Source organism: Schistocerca americana, chromosome 1 (assembly GCF_021461395.2).
Source record: "Schistocerca americana isolate TAMUIC-IGC-003095 chromosome 1, iqSchAmer2.1, whole genome shotgun sequence".
NCBI classification, from domain to species: Eukaryota; Metazoa; Arthropoda; class Insecta; order Orthoptera; family Acrididae; genus Schistocerca; species Schistocerca americana.
In genome coordinates this window covers 703,188,478-703,201,318 of record NC_060119.1, presented here as the reverse complement: position 1 = coordinate 703,201,318, position 12,841 = coordinate 703,188,478, and the positions used below count along the sequence as shown (strand labels likewise).

The 12,841-nt window shown below is 42.2% G+C and overlaps 1 pseudogene; it reads left to right on the top strand.

The window, feature by feature from the left end:
• Window positions 1-4,402: 4,402 nt before the first annotated feature.
• Window positions 4,403-4,584, top strand: LOC124554713 (annotated as a pseudogene).
• The last annotated feature ends 8,257 nt before the right edge of the window (window positions 4,585-12,841 follow it).

Below are 12,841 nucleotides of genomic sequence, written 5' to 3'. Positions count from 1 at the left end.
ACAATATTATAGAAATGGAAGAGGAAGTAGGTGGTAGCTGAGATGAGAGATACAACACTGTGAGAAGGATTTGACAGAACATTAAAAGATCTTCGGACATACCGGAAACTTGCATCTTCATTCAGAACAACACAGGTATTGCAATATCGTATAAAAACTTTGAAGTTATAACATTGTAATTCTGTCAGAGGCAGCAAAGGACCTGGAAAACCAGTAGAACGGAATGGACAGTGTCTTGAAAGGAGGATATAAGATTAACATCAGAAAAAGCAAAACAAGGATAATGGAATGTAATCGAATTAAATTAGGTGACGCTGAGGGAATTAGATTAGGAAAGTAGACACTTAAAGTAGCAGATACGTTTTCTTATTTGGGCAGCAAAATGGCTGATGATGACCGAAGTAGAGAGGATATAAAATGTAGAGGGGCAATGGCAAGGAAAGCGTTTTTGGAAGAAGATAAATTTGTTAACATCGAGTATAGATTTAAATGTTACGAAGTCGTTTCTGAAAGTATTTGTAAGGATTGTAGCCATGTATGGAAGTGAAACATGGGTGACAAACAGTTTAGACAAGAAGAGTTTAGAAATTTCGAAATGTTATATTACAGAAGAATGCTGAAGATTTTATGGGTATATCGGGTAACTAATGGGGAAGTACTGAAAAGATACGAAATGTGAGGCACAACTTGACTAAAGGGCGGGATCGGTTGATAGGATGCATTCTGAAACATCGAGGGATAAACAGTTTACTATTGGCTAAAAGACGGGATCGGTTGATAGGATACATTCTGAAACATCGAGGTATCGCCAGTTTACTATTGGAGGGTAGTAAAAATGGTAGAGGAAGACAAACTACAGACGTACCTGCAAGAAGTGTAACAAAGCCTACCCTACACCACTTTGTTTGTGTGGGTTGCATATATTCCGGGCCACGTGAGGTAGCCGCGTAGTCTGCGGCGCGTTGTCACAGTCTGCGCGGCTCCCCCCTGTCGGAGGTTAGAGTCCTCCCTCGAGCATGGGTGTGTGTGTGTTGTCCTTAGTGTAAGTTACTTTAAGCTAGATTAAGTAGTGTGTAAGCTTAGGGACCGATGACCTCAGCAGTTTGAAGAGCACAAGAGCAATTACAGAAGATGGAAGATAGACAAATCAGCTGTTGCAGCACATGCTTTCCAGCCAGAGGACCACCTCATTCGATAGGACTCAGGTTCTGGCAGCCACAAGCGGATACCATGAAAGGTTATACAGAGGGGCCATAGTGATTGTAGAACGCCCCAGTAATTTCATTATGAAGGAGGAGGGCGTGAAATTGAATATCTTGATTCTGTTGCTGAATAAGTAATGTACCAGTCTTCCAACAATGGAGTGATTGCAACAGCGGACGACGGCAGTCGACAACGGCCAAATGTGTTCGCACATTCAAAACGTGACATTACGCCGCTGCCCAGAAGCACGCGGAAGTGGAATTTCGCTGTAGTCAGTAGCAAGCCAGGGTATGAATTGGACATTCAAAGAAGCTATGACCCCCCTTGATAAGTCCTCTGAAAATGGGGACTAAACGTTTGGTTTTAAGGTGAAATCCATTCCACCCCAGCATAATAGCCTGGCACATTTTGTTAATTGAAAAAGCCCAACTGCACTACCTCAACTCTTATGGTGGATACTGGTGCAGTTACATCAAAATCCCTACTGCATTGATCCTACAAGTCATCAGTACCCTGGAAATAATGAGGCATTTTTGATTGATCGCTGCAGGTCATTTGCATATTCAGCAGGAATATATCTCATCAGATTGATTAACTTTGTGAAATATTCAATTAGTGGGAAAAATACTGATCATTTATCCGAAGTCTTGTATGCATCAACAAGTGATTACACAAGCTCCCTCCTCCACCACCACAACCGATATCCAGAGAAAAAAACCTCCTGAATGCATCTTCTTACCGACCCCACAGGACACACTACACCAGCGGGGACATTGCCTCATAGTGCACTCAACGCGCTTTCTGCTTTGCCACAACCATAACACGTGCCACTGCGGCTTGCCAGGACAGGACTGGGAGTCTGCATGTGTGTCAATCCTTCTCAAGTGGCTACTTCCTGTCGAACAAAGCATCAGGTGGCGGCAACTCTTTCATATTTAATACCTAGGGAATTCCCACCAAATCACCACAGCTCTCTCTCAAGTGGCTACTTCTTGTTTGTGTGTCAACCGGCGTCTCCAAACTTGCAGATGGAGGTTTTCATCCCTCCTCAGAATACTGTGTTCCTGTTGACTAATGCTGGGGATAAAGGGAGAGGTTACAGAATTTTGATACAAAAAATGAGGGAAATAGTCCATTTGCGCTGCACCATCAAATTTATTGTTTAACAGTTTAGAGGAGTCAAATAGATCTCTTAAATACTCACCACCACCTTACAGTGATCCTTCTTGCCAACAATGTTTGAGAGGCACATGCAAACATTATGCCAATGAAGTAATTACACTACTGGCCATTAAAATGGCTACACCAAGAAGAAATGCAGATGTTAAACATTTTCTGTGTCCAGAAAGGTCAGTGCAGGACCTGCAACATGCGGTCGTGCATTATCCTGCTGAAATGTAGGGTTTCGCAGGGATCGAATGAACGGTAGAGCCACGGGTCGTAACACATCTGAAATGTAACGTCCACTGTTCAAAGTGCCGTCAATGCGAACAAGAGCTGAGCGAGACGTGTAACCAATGCCACCCCATACCATCACGCCGGGTGATACGCCAGTATGGCGATGACGAACACACGCTTCCAATGTGCGTTCACCGCGATGTCGCCAAACACGGATGCGACCATCACGATGCTGTCAACAGAACTTGCATTCATCCGACAAAATGACGTTTTGCCATTCGTGCACCCAGGTTCGTCATTGAGTACACCATCGCAGGCGCTCCTGTCTGTGATGTAGCGTCAAGGGTAACCGCAGTCATGGTCTCCGAGCTGATAGTCCATGCTGCTGCAAACGTCGTCGAACTGTTCGTGCAGATGGTTGTTGACTCAGGGATCGAGACGTGGTTGCACGATCCGTTACAGCCATGTGGATAAGATGCCTGTCATCTCGACTGCTAGTGATACGAGGCCGTTGAGATCATGCACGGCGTTCCGTATTACCCTCCTGAACCCACCGATTCCATATTCTGCTAACAGTCATTGGATCTCGACCAACGCGAGCAGCAATGTCGCGATACGATAAACCGCAATCGCGATAGGCTACAATCCGACCTTTATCAAAGTCGGAAACGTGATGGTACGCATTTCTCCTCCTTACACGAGGCATCACAACAACATTTCACCAGGTAACGCCGGTCAACTGCTGTTTGTGTATGAGAAATCGGTTGGAAACTTTCCTCATGTCAGCACGTTGTAGGTGTCGCCACCGGCGCCAACCTTGTGTGAATGCTCTGAAAAGCTATTCATTTGCATATCACAGTATGTTCTTCCTGTCGGTTAAATTTCACGTCTGTAGCACGTCATCTTCGTGGTGTAGCAATTTTAATGGCCAGTAGTATAAATTTCCACCACAAATGGATTGTAGTGTTAAATATGTGCGAGATCTTGTATGGACTAACGTTTGAGAACATAATCACCCTCCTCCAGCACAAAATTTCCTCTAAACATATGTGACGAAGACAGCCTCCTATTGCACACACTCTCTTCTTGAAGTATATGCTGTCCGCCGACTGCTGGAGAGCCGTGCCTGCGCTGGCCATGCCAGTAGTTGTGAGCTCATTTCCAGGTATCCAGACGCCGGCCTTGCCAGGGGTCAGAGAGACTGTCACCGTGGCCACCCAACCATCAACCGATCAGTTTACATGAGTGGGAATAATCGTCCAGCGTAAACACTTGCCAAATTAAATCTTTTCACACAACACACACTTCCGCTTCTGTTACCACTCTACCAGCGCTGTTTAGCCACCCAGAGGACGCCGCAACTGAGACTTGTCCCCACCACTGAGGTTAAGAGCCGACAGCTTGGAGCATTCGTTGTACCCGCAGCTCACGCGAGCCCAAGGCTTCCGGTCGGCTACTGGCTGTGGACGCCGTGGGACAAGCAGGTGCAGGGCTTCCGGTCGGCTACAGGCTGTGGACGCCGTGGGACAAGCAGGTGCAGCTTGGATGTATAGTTCTAGCTGCAAATTCCACCTCGACATAGACTCCCCAGTTTAAAATATCCGCTTTACACAATCCAAAAAGAGGATGTTGTTGTCCATACATCTCGCATTTCTCATTTCTCACGCTAAATGTGGATTCCCTTCCTTTTAAACGAGTTATTTCCGAAGACCGAAGAAATCGCACCATACACGCATTTTCATGTCGCTAAAGCATCGTTACTTGTTATGAAAATCCAGTACGACAGTACGGTGTAGGCTATATTTCCTCTAAGTATTTTCTCATCAAGTAAAAAGAATCTGTTCTTATCACCTCAATATCTGTTACATCCTGCATCATAGGACTAGAATATTAAACTAATTTTTGGCTCATACCCGAGTGCTAAGAGCTTGCTCTACTTCCTGGATAATACTATATATAACTTTATAAATTCGGTAATATAGCTGATTTTATTGCGATGGTTAGCTCTCTCTGGGTACGTGGGAGATTGAAATTTCGTTAAAAGATCTCGCCACAATGTAAAAATGCCTGATCACGAATCCAACTGACGAATCATATCAGTAGTACTCTCGCCCGCGCTTCCACCTGCCTGGCGACACTTCATTGATATCAAATCGATTGACTAATTCATGAAACTTATCATGAGAGTTCCATTGCAGCGTGAGTAAGTTTTTTTCTTGCAGTCGGATTATACTCTCCCAGTAACTCAAATGAAAATTTTACGAAAGGACCACGAAGATGAGATACGAGTCATGCTGACCTCCACATCTCTGGACACTACATCTTTCGTTTTTTATTACTTACAGTGCATAACTGCATATGGAACAAAACCTTATTCTGCAGGACGTATACCCACAGAGCACAGATAGCATGCACCATCAGTTGTCAATCCCACCTGTGGACAAATGGAATAATTTTTATACACCCAGACGAGCATGCAAGTATCATCATTCCGTCATATTTTGGTCATCTTTCCATCACTTTTACGTATTTTCCTTCACTTTTCGTAATTTCACCAGGTTTTCCGTAATTTCAACGCATTTTACCAAGCTAGTTGAGGTCCAAACCACTCTTGACGACTTGTCACGTCAACAAAAAGTCTCATGGGGGTCGATCTTGTGACGCTATCAGCCAATGAAATTGCAGCATGGTTATCATTGCTAAACCACCCCCTCCAAAACTTTGCTAGGGCCATATAGTAGAAGTGGACATATCGCTAACCCTACATCACATGAGATGTCTTTTCTTGGTGTAGGAAATAGCCATCAGCAGAGAGGAGGTACAAAAGTTACGTTCCTTAGCGCAACACTTTATAGATTCGATAAGATTTTATTACGATTTGCCATCTCCCCCTACTTGGATGGGAGTCACAAAGTATTCTAGCATTCGTTGGATAAAGTTGGAGAATTTGAACTCACCAACACCTTTGATGATTACCACCAAAACAAACGAATCATATCCATAGCAGCACTCTGCCATCTATTTAGAAATGAACTGCCTCTTCGTTGAACCAATCAGCTAAGGATCTTGATCAAAACTCTTGATGGTCCCTCTATGCATCTTGTAACTGGTTCCCTGTCGTTAACCAGCTTTCCCTACAACATTGTCTCCGATTTGATTTTCAACTGACCAGAAGTAACAAAGGCACTATATCCACTACATTTGATGTCTTGTGAAGGAGCAGAACAAGACAAGTTCCATGTAATCCATACACTTCAATATTTCGCTTTCGGAAAGAGCATAACATGTGTTCCAGACTTCCACAACCGACCGAGACCAGTGATATAGACCGGTATTCTCGTTCCAATACAGTAATTACAGTTCTGTGAAGACTTTTCCGTACCAATCTTACTCACATCACCCGTCCAATTATCCCCGACCTCTCTAGATGTTTGCGTGCTGAGGACCTTTGAAATCCTTATTGTTGTATAATAGATGGGAGGCTGACACATTTGAGAATATTGTGGTGAAACAACAGACGGTTAATAGTAAGAAGAAATATAAGGTTTATGCATGATGAACCTCCAGACGGAGGGAGTTTGAAGCATTTTATGTAAATCAGTTGTGCTATTATGTAGTATTTTTGTAGTGTTTGGATCTCATATCAAGAAGGTACTGGAAAGAAAGAAATGATTGTAGAACATAAATACACACAGCTAAGGCTGCGCAGTTCTGCACTTAAACGTGATATATTGTTAAAGCAGTATGGTTTCTGTTCTATTAGTCACATGGAATGCAACACTGTCAATTCTCCAATGGAGAAAATGAAGGCCTGTTTCCAATACGTGACATATATTCACTCTGCAAGTTTTCTATTTCACTCACTACGGTGAGAAACTTTAAAATGATAAAACTACTACCTTATACAGCGAAGTAAAAAAACCATATGGTTTTTGTGATACATGCACAATATAGTTTTCTGTAGGTGTATAGCACCCACTGTTCACATTCGATTATGGTTAGGAAATTGTACTATGCCAAATCAGTCCTGCAAAATGATCGTCATCAATGGAAAATGTACAAAATAATGACATCTTATGAGGAAATAGACAAATGCTTGGACATGGTGTCTGACATGTGAAACTACACACCGTGCAGCACTAACTCCGTGAATAGAACACCGTCTCTTCCACACACAACTGTCAAGCATATGTACACACAGGGATGGCAGTACCTCACAAATCCGTGCCACCGACTTAGGATCACTGCAATTGTGAAACTGAAGACTCTATTTATGTCCAAGATTATTTCAGGGAAATGGAGTACTTCGCTTACATCTTCGTTCGTCTAGAGGAGGGTGCCAAAATAGGTTTTCCATCTGTTTGGAGAACATGATCCCGCACACAGGCTTTGGAAGTCCTCTGATGACTGTTTGTATGGAGAGGCTGGCTGTTAGCAATTGCAGGTAGATAGCACTAGAACACACAGTTGTATAAGAGTTGAATGCAGGTTATACCACACAACTGATACAGCTTGAGAGAATAACGGAAAATGGTTAAATATGCGATAAGTGACCTGCTACAACATCTCCCAGTCTCTAGAATGCATCATCAGTCTACCTCGTTACAACCCGTCTCAACCGATTGCTCTATCTGCTTTGTATCACCAATAATGCAGATCCATGTCAATTTAGAAGCAGATACATCTCTTTCCTAGGAAAGCACCAAAGGCAGTATACAACTTGCATTTATTCCTATTATTCAGTAGACATACTGCAGAATATTACTGAAACCGCACAGCAACTGTTCCTTAAGGTATTTGTTAGCTGGCATTGCATGGTTGTGACTGGTAGAGAGTACAGAGAAGCACACTATAAATACTGTTTTTTAGAGTTTAAAACACTTAAACAGTCTTGCACAGGATCAAACACATGATCCATTCAGTATCTGTATATTGTAATCCCCAAGTTAGTAATGTAGTGCTCTTTAGTTAAGGAGGACGTAAAGTTTATCTTAGTAACTTGTTGAGACACTTTATAAAAATCTGTATGTGGTTGCTGATAACTTTGGGGTCACACCTGGGCTTGTGATCCGATATATATTTGTGGTCATCCAGGTTAAGCAATCTATTCCAGCCATCTTATTGCTGCCCACAATCAGTTACTGTTGTCCTGGTTCTCAGTACTTCCATGTCGACTTTTTTCATATTCCTATTGCTGTCACATACTCGTTATCATATACAAGAATTTTCCTGCACCAAGCAGACATGTAAGTACTCTCTCATTCTCCCTCGATTTTCCTGAAATTTGTCGCATTTTCCCTACATTTATATACGTTTTCCATCAATTTTCGTAATTTTACCGATTTTTTGTCACTTCTGCCCCCATGATCATGATTTCACTTCTGACCACGTATTCTAAATTTGCACGTAAATGTAGTACATTTATCAACGCCTAGCGCAATACTCTATTGGCGCGTGGGCGCCTGGAGATTAGCTTGCAACTTCCAGTACGGCCGGTGCAGCTGCGGCTCCCCAGCAGCTGGCGGACGGTGTGTGCTTCACAATCACGAGTGTGTGCGTTCGGCAGGTTTATCCACCAAATATTTTTAGTGGAAACATTGTGGTGGAGGAGGGAGCTTGTGTTCTCAAATGTCGCTGCAGACACGTCCTCGGGTATATTTAACAATGCGATCTTTTTGTGGCCGAAATTTATTTACATGATTTGCATAATGTCTGTATGTGATTCTCAAATGCTGGAAATATGTTTTATTACGAAGAAGGATCATCACGATGAGTATTCCAAGAGATATACTGGACTCCTGTAAATTGTTATATAATTAATTTGATAGGGTAGTTCAAATGGACTGTTTTCCGCCGTTGTTTATAACCCAATTGCGTCCCCGGCAATAACCAACAGGAGGGATGAAAATTCTCTCTGCACGTTTGGAGACTTTGGTTCATACACAAACTGCGAGAGAGTGGCGGTGGTTTGGTGGTAAATCCCCAGGTCAAATATCAAAGTGTTGCCGCCATCTGATGCTTTGTTCGACAGGAAGTAACCACTTGAGAGAGGCTGACACATGTGTAGACCTGCAGTCCCGTCCCGGTTGGCAGCAGGGGCACAGGGTGTGCTCGTGGTAAAGTGACCGGCACATGGGCGAGTGATGATCCAATGTCCTAGCCATCACAATCCCTGGCACGTCTCTCCTGTGGTCGGTGAAACGACGCGATTGGAAGGTTTTTCGCAGGATATGCGTTGTGGTGATGGAGGACAGTGTGTCTGTAATCACATGTCGGTACAATTAGAGATGGGTAGTTCGCCAACGAACGGTTGCAAAGGAACGGTTCACCAAATTGAACGAAAGGACCGAGGAACGAATTCCAAGGAACGATCGGTTTATAGTTCACTTCGGTCGCGGCGGTCTACTTATAGTTCCCGGGAACGAGGAGCGATCGGTTCATAGTTCACTTCGGTCGCGGCGGTCTACTTATAGTTCCCGGGAACGAGGAACGATCGGTTCATAGTTCACTTCGGTCGCGGCGGTCTACTTATAGTTCCCGGGAACGAGGAACGATCGGTTCATAGTTCACTTCGGTCGCGGTGGTCACTTCGGCAGTTCCAGCCTCGGTCGCGTGCTCGTCTCAGTCTCGGTCTCCCTCGACCGCACTCGTCGTTCTTCGCATGACCACCTGTCTCAGTTCCACTGTCGACTGCACCTAGTTAGTTCAGTATTCATTTGTTCGTTTCGTTCACTGCGCTCGCCTATTTTACATGTGTTCCAAACTGTTCTTGCACTTGGTTCTGGCTGTTCAGCGTTCACGACCGGTAATCAAAAAGTATTTTATAGTTACGCAAATTACATAAGAATTACGTTGTATGTAGTAGGTACGTATTTTCAGGTAACAAATGGGCATATCAGCTCACTTCATTATTTCGATGAACAGCAGAAGACATACTTATAACAAGGCAAGTTTTTTTTGTTATTCATGTATTTTTTGGTTTCATCGACTTGATGTAGTACCTAACTTTCAATAATTTGCTTAATTCTTAGTGTAAAAAAATTCATATAAAACGATTTTCGTGTATCTTTCATATACAGAACATTACATTTAGGAAGGCTCTAAGTATTTTTAAGTTTGATTGTTTCCAATTTGCATTACCTGCTAGTTTGATTTCTTCGAAAAAAAAAAAGTGGGTTGTGGGTCATTTTGGCTCAGTAGGAAAAGCGATGCCTCTCCATTTGAAAAGACATAATTCCCATAAAATCTTATTTACTTATTATCTCAAAACATTTGCTCAGAAGGAGCTTTCAAACCAAAAACTTTTTACTGCGAACTTTATTATTATTATTATTATTGCTGCATTAACTTTAATAATGCAACATAAAAACTTAATTTTTACTAAGCGTGTGACGCAAGTATGAGAAAATCACATTTCATTTTATGCTCTAATAAAGTATCTACTTCGCCAACGAACTCAGAGACAACGTGAAGTATGTATAGGGTGTAAACGATTATTGTTTACAATGTAGCATAGCTATGTATTGGAAGTCGAAACGAAGAATTTTATACAAGACACCTGTGGTCTATTAAGTTGGGAAACAGCCACCAACTGGTTTACAAGACTACATGTCGCGTGAGATTTTCATGTTCTCTTCTCCAGCTCTCTACACATCGTCATCGATTGTTTCGCAATTGTTGCTTACATTAGCTTGTTATTTCTTCACTGTCTAATTATTACATGTTTGTCTGTCTGTTGTATCTGCTCGTAACGGGCAACACATCGCCCGTAATTGGCGAGCAGTCTTTACTCGGGGCCAGTTTTCCGTGCGCCACCCTATATTATTTCCCTGCGATCAGCCAGACAAGGCTACGGTTGGCTAAACGAGAGGTGCTGCAGAATCACAGAAATTACTTCTAAAAGTGTGTAAGAATTCTGTAATGAATAAAAACTCTGTACTCCAGGGGGGAGGCAAGTGCCCCCTCTTGGCGCCCTCCACCTTCAGTCACCTACACTACTAGTTTTCAGTTTTTCATAAGAACCATATACCAAGCACAAATGAACGGTGAACGAGTAAAAATGAACGGTTCCCAACAAAGAACGATCAGCAGTGAACTAGTTCTCAAGGATGAACGAGTTTGCCCATCTCTAGGTACAAACAAGACCTCGGATATATGACGAGAATTTTTCCCACAAACTGCAAAATTCCACACAGTCAATCAATTTGATGAGATATTTCCCACCAAATATGTAGATGAGCTTTAGTCATCAACCAAAAGTGCCTCAACTATTTTGGGAAACCAGTGGGTTGTGGGATCAATACGGTAAGTATTTTGACCTAACTTCACCAGTACCCACCAGTAGGATGTGAGGTGATGTCATAAGAGTGGAGGTACTGAAATTGGGCTATTGACCACCAGGGAGAAGCCCTGCCTCCCACAAACTGATCAAATAAAGAATATGCAAATTTAATTGAAAAATATGTTATTACTGACACTGATCTGAATTTTGTACCATGAAATCCTTCCCCTCCAGCACGGACTGAGAATGTTTACTGAGAATTTACAGATGGGACATGGGGGAGGTGAGGGCTGGCGGATTTCCCAGAGGGAGGGTGTAATTAATTGATCAATTTAATTAACTAGTCAATTATTTTCATTTCAAAACTGCGCTTGTATCGGCGAGGAGGTTGGTTGGGGAGGGAAGTGTGAGGAGGAGGTGGAGGGAGAGGTTGGGGGGTTTCTCCAAAGGATGGATTATCCCCTGGATACTATAAATCAACCCACTGAGGCATCGTAAATCAGCTAGTGTAACAAAAGTTTAAGGGAGGCTTGAGGGGGATAATTTACCCCTGAATGTATGTCTGTCCCTGAATATATGCAACCCATGCAAACAAACTGGCGCTATATTGGCTTTGTGCATTTACTCCTGCACACAAACAAAAAAATAATTATCAAACTATTGGTAGAGGTGATATTTCAAACTATATGACTCCCACTTTTACAGTCTAAATCAGTCATCTGACCCCACTGCATGGTCACATTTGCTGGGTATCCAGGTTCAGTGTTCCTTTCATCATTGAAGCCTTTCCTTTGCACTGACCTGTTTTACAAAACAGTGAAACAAGAGGTATTGTTCCTGTCAACCTGCTTTCATTTAAACTGTATTTATTAGGTGCTTGCTGACTTAAATAGTCCATTTCAGTCAGTGGTCTTGTTACAATAAAAAATTTGACTTAATGACTAATTGTAAATTTAATTATCCTTCCATTATTATTTCTTAGGGAATTTTTTCTCGGATGAAGCAGATGAGATAACAGAGATTGCTACATATAGCATGTATGTCTCGTGTACGTGATACTACTGTCATCTGTATATGTGAATGTCGCTATCCCATGAGTTTTATCACCCCACAGAGCAAGCCGGACAGACGGAAAGTACGCGGCTGTCGAGTACACCAATGCGAATTCCGATAATCGAAGAGTGTCTGCTGACTATCCTAAGCTGGTGCCACGGAGCACATGAAGAATGTTATTTCTGCTTTTGAACGTAGCAGATGTCCAGATCAAGCGCAAGCGCTTTTTCAATAAAATGCCCCGTCCAAGGTGATCCCAAGATGTGTTGGTTGCGTTGAAAGGAAAGCTTTCTCAAAAACAAGGTTTTTTTTTTGGAGTATGCATTGTTGTCACATCTGGCAATAAATACAGTAAAGAAGCTTTCCATTTTCAACACAGTGGAAGCCTGGTTTTGAAAAATATTTGTTTCACCAACAGCGCCGTTGCTTCTCTTATTCTGTTTACTCCTTTTGAAGTTTTCCGATTCGTTGTTTTCACCTTCCCTAAATGCAGAAACTCGTCAACTAGTGCTACGATTTCGTTATTAATTTCCATTCTTTTCATATATACATTTTCATATAGTCTGATTCAACATTTCAATTCGCAAAAATACCAGTGCAGGTTTTGTTGAAACTGAGAGGAAAGCTTTCTCGAATACAATGAATCCTATGCAAAATGTTAGTCATTTATATAATTCCGTTCACTATTTGATTACACTCCATTGTACTTTATCGAGAATAAAACAAATTGTTTCTTTGCTCGATTAAAATGCTATCTTCTTTATACAGTTGGCTATGATTTTACTTATGATTATGATAAATATCTTGTACAATACGCAGAGGAGACTGGAAGATCTACTGCTGCTTATGTCTTGTCTGTAATTTTTCCTGTGAAGCTGCATTATTGTTGCTGTTTTGGGGGACTGT